We start from the raw sequence: 3782 nt of genomic DNA on the forward strand, positions 1-3782 counted from the left end.
TAAGGGAGGGTTGTGTAGGGAGGTCGTGGAAGGGAGGACGGAGGGGTCACCTGAAACCTGCCTCCTTGACACGGGGAAAAAAATACAACAGGGGAAAAAGACAAACATAAACAAAATCTACTAGGAATAAAATAAACGAGTATAAAAATAGATAAACAAACTATTATTCATCCTTATATGGGAGTAGCTTCCTGTTCTTTCCTGTTTGTTTTCATTCTTTTCCCCATTTTCTCTTTGTTTACTGAAACTGCATTGTAAGTAAATAAGAGCAGATAAATGAGATTATAAAAGGTGCGGCTGACTTTGATGACTGTTGTATGTATGTATGTATGTATGTATGTATGTATGTATGTACGTACGTAACTTCTGAAGGCACCGCTGTGTACGTACATAAAACACACACACACACACACACACACACACACACACCTGTACATCATTGCATCATAGTTTACATTCCAGTCTAAATATTTCACCTGTTTGTTGATGTGCATGTGTGTCTGTCTGTCTGTCAGGTGTGTGCGTGCCGAGAGAGAGAGAGAGAGAGAGAGAGAGAGAGAGAGAGAGAGAGAGAGAGGACCCCTACGATAAACATACATGAAGGATTGAAGAAAAGGGAAAGAAAAACATGTCAGAGAGAGAGAGAGAGAGAGAGAGAGAGAGAGAGAGAGAGAGAGAGAGAGAGAGAGAGAGAGAGAGAGAGAAATTTCGTTATACTTCCGTGAATCTTGAAGTATACAGCGTTTGGGAGGTTCCGTGGGAGGAGGGGGAGGAGGAGGACGTGATGGGGAGTGGGAAGGGGGAGGGGGAAGAGGAAGGGGCGGGGAAGGGGTCTGTTCATCTTTCCTTTCTTCCCCCTCCCTATATATTTATTTATTTACTTGTCTGTTTATTTATTTATTTATTTATAAGACGAGATGGGAAGGAAAATGGAGAGAGGAAGACATGGGTTGAGAAAAGAAGGTGAGAGGAGAAGGGAGGAGGAGGATGAGGAAGAAAGGAGGGTGAGGAAAAAAAGAGAGGTTGAAGAAGAAAAGGAGATAAGGAGAGTGTTACGATCAGAGAGAGAGAGAGAGAGAGAGAGAGAGAGAGAGAGAGAGAGAGAGAGAGAGAGGTTGATGAAAGATGGGAGATAAGGGTGTGAGAATTGGAAAGATTGAGAAAGAAAGGAAGAAAGGAAGGAAGGAAGGAAGGAAGGGGGACGGAAACAGACGAATGAGGAAGGAAGAGACCCTGGGAGATTAAGGAGAGAGGAAAAGAAGGAAGTAAGAAGGAAAGGGATGGAGGAAAAAGGCGGAGGAAGGGAAGGAAGAAGGGTGAGGGAGAGAGAAAGAGAAACAGCAACACAAGGAGAGAAACAGAGTAGCAAAGGAGGAAAGAGAGAGAGAGGAGAGACAGCGACATAAGATGGAGGGAAAAGGAGAAAAAGGAAGGTAGGAAAGGGAGGAAAGAAGATATCATTGGGTGGAGAGAGGGAGAGAAGGAGGAAGGCAGAAAGGGAAGAAGAGAGGGAGGGAAGGAAGGTGGGAGGGAGGCGTGTCGTGGCATGGAGGGAAGGGAGGGAGGGAGAGAAGGGAAGAGAGAGGGAGAGGAGGGAGAGAGGGAGGGAGGCGCGACCAGTGGCTCATAAAGAGAGTATTTTTAGCCAAAGGTTGCGCTGCTACTGCCGGAGGGGCGTGAGGGCGTGACTCCCCCCTACCTCCGCCCTCCCCCCAACACACACACACACACACACACACACACACACACACACACACGGTCACTGCCACTAAGGGTGCTCTTCTTCCTCTTCTTTTCCTCCTCTTTCTCTTCGTTTATTTATTTATTTATTTATTTATTTATTTTGTTCTTCGTTCTCTTTCTCTTCGTCTCTTATTTATTGTACTTCTTCGTGGTTTATCGTCATCATCATCATCATCATCATCATCTTCTTCTTCTTCTTCTTCTTCTTCTTCTTCTTCGTTCTCGTCATTTTTTCTGCTTTCCTCGTTCTTTTTTATTTTCTTTCTCCTCCGTCACCTTCATGTTTTCCTCCTCCTCCTCCTCCTCCTCCTCCTCCTCCTCCTCCTCCTCCTCCTCCTCCTCCTCCTCCTCCTCCTCCTCTATTCCTCTTCCTCCTTCTCTTAGTTTTCTTATCTCTATTTTTCTTTCAATCCTTATCTCTTAATTTTCTTTGTATACTTTTTGCGTGTTTTTGTCTTCTTCCACACATGAGATAAGTGCTTCTTCCTCCTCCTCCTCCTCCTCCTCCTCCTCCTCCTCCTCCTCCTCCTCCTCCTCCTCCTCCTCCTCCTCCTTAGATGGTATCGCGTCTATTTCAGTTAGTCTACACAGAGTCGGTGTAAGTTTGTCTCCTTGTCAGTGAGTGTGTATTCCCGGGCCCCGTTTTCTGTTGAGTTTATATTATAGCTCCCCCTCAAACCACCTCTCTCTCTCTCTCTCTCTCTCTCTCTCTCTCTCTCTCTCTCTCTCTCTCTCTCTCTCTCTCTCTCTCGTTTTCTTGTTCCGTCGCCATTTTCTCTTTTTTTCTTCTTCCTCGTCTTCCTTCTTCTCTTCCATCTCCTCCTTTTCTTCTCTCTTCTCCTCTCCTCTCTCCCTCCTCTCCTCTCCTCTCCTCTCTTCTCCTCATTCTTAATTCTTTCTTTCTTTCTTTCTTTCTTTCTTTCTTTCTTTCTCTCTCTCTCTCTCTCTCTCTCTCTCTCTCTCTCTCTCTCTCTCTCTCTCTCTCTCTCTCTCTCTCTCTCTCTCTCTCTCTCTCTCTCTCTCTCTCTCTCTCTCTTATCATTTTATTTTAGCTTCAAGTAAATGTTTTCCCTCACCTGGAACTTTTCCTTCTTTCCTTTCTTTTTTCCTTTTTCCTCCTGTTTATTGTTGGAGTTGAATTATTTTTCAAACATTTTCCTTTCAAGACACGTGAAGGTTAAGCCATTATTTTTTTTTCCTCCCTTCTGTTTATTATTTTCTCTATTTTTTCCCCTCTCTCGTTATTTTCTTGAGTTTTGTAAGTTATTTTCTCTTCATTCTTTTTTTCCTTCCTTCCTTCCTTCCTTCCTTCCTTCCTTCCTTCCTTCCTTCCTTCTTTCTTTTCTCTTTATTTCCCTCTCTTCTTCCTTTCCTGCTTCTTTCCTCTTTCCTATTCTCACTTTTATTCTTTCTTCTTTCTTTCTTCTCCCTTTTCTGTGCTTCTTTCTTTTCTTCCTTCCTTCCTTCCTTCCTTCCTTCCTTCCTTCCTTCCTTCCTTCCTTCTATTCCTTCTTAATTCCTTTTTCCTCATCTACATTTCCCTTCCCTTTCTCTTCCCTTTATATTTGTTCATCTCTCTCTCTCTCTCTCTCTCTCTCTCTCTCTCTCTCTCTCTCTCTCTCTCTCTCTCTCTCTCTCTCTCTCTCTCTCTCTCTCTCTCTCTCATCTTTTCACTTCTAATCAATCTCTATTTGCTCTCCTCCTCCTCCTCCTCCTCCTCCTCCTCCTCCTCCTCCTCCTCCTCCTCCTTTTGTTACCTCATACTCTGTTAGTAATAATGTGCTAATTGAGAGGAGGAAGGAGGAGAAGGAAGAGGAGGAAGGGGTGAAGGAGGAAAGGAGTGGTGGTGGTGGTGTTGAAAGAAGGAAAGAATTGTATGTCATTGATTAGAGAGAGAGAGAGAGAGAGAGAGAGAGAGAGAGAGAGAGAGAGAGAGAGAGAGAGAGAGAGAGAGATCTTGTGTGTTTCGTATTATTTGTCAAGTTGTTTTTTTTGTGATTTTTCTCTTTATTTTTATTTATCCTTTCTTTTCTGTTTAT

Source organism: Scylla paramamosain, chromosome 23, assembly GCF_035594125.1.
Source record: "Scylla paramamosain isolate STU-SP2022 chromosome 23, ASM3559412v1, whole genome shotgun sequence".
NCBI lineage: Eukaryota > Metazoa > Arthropoda > Malacostraca > Decapoda > Portunidae > Scylla > Scylla paramamosain.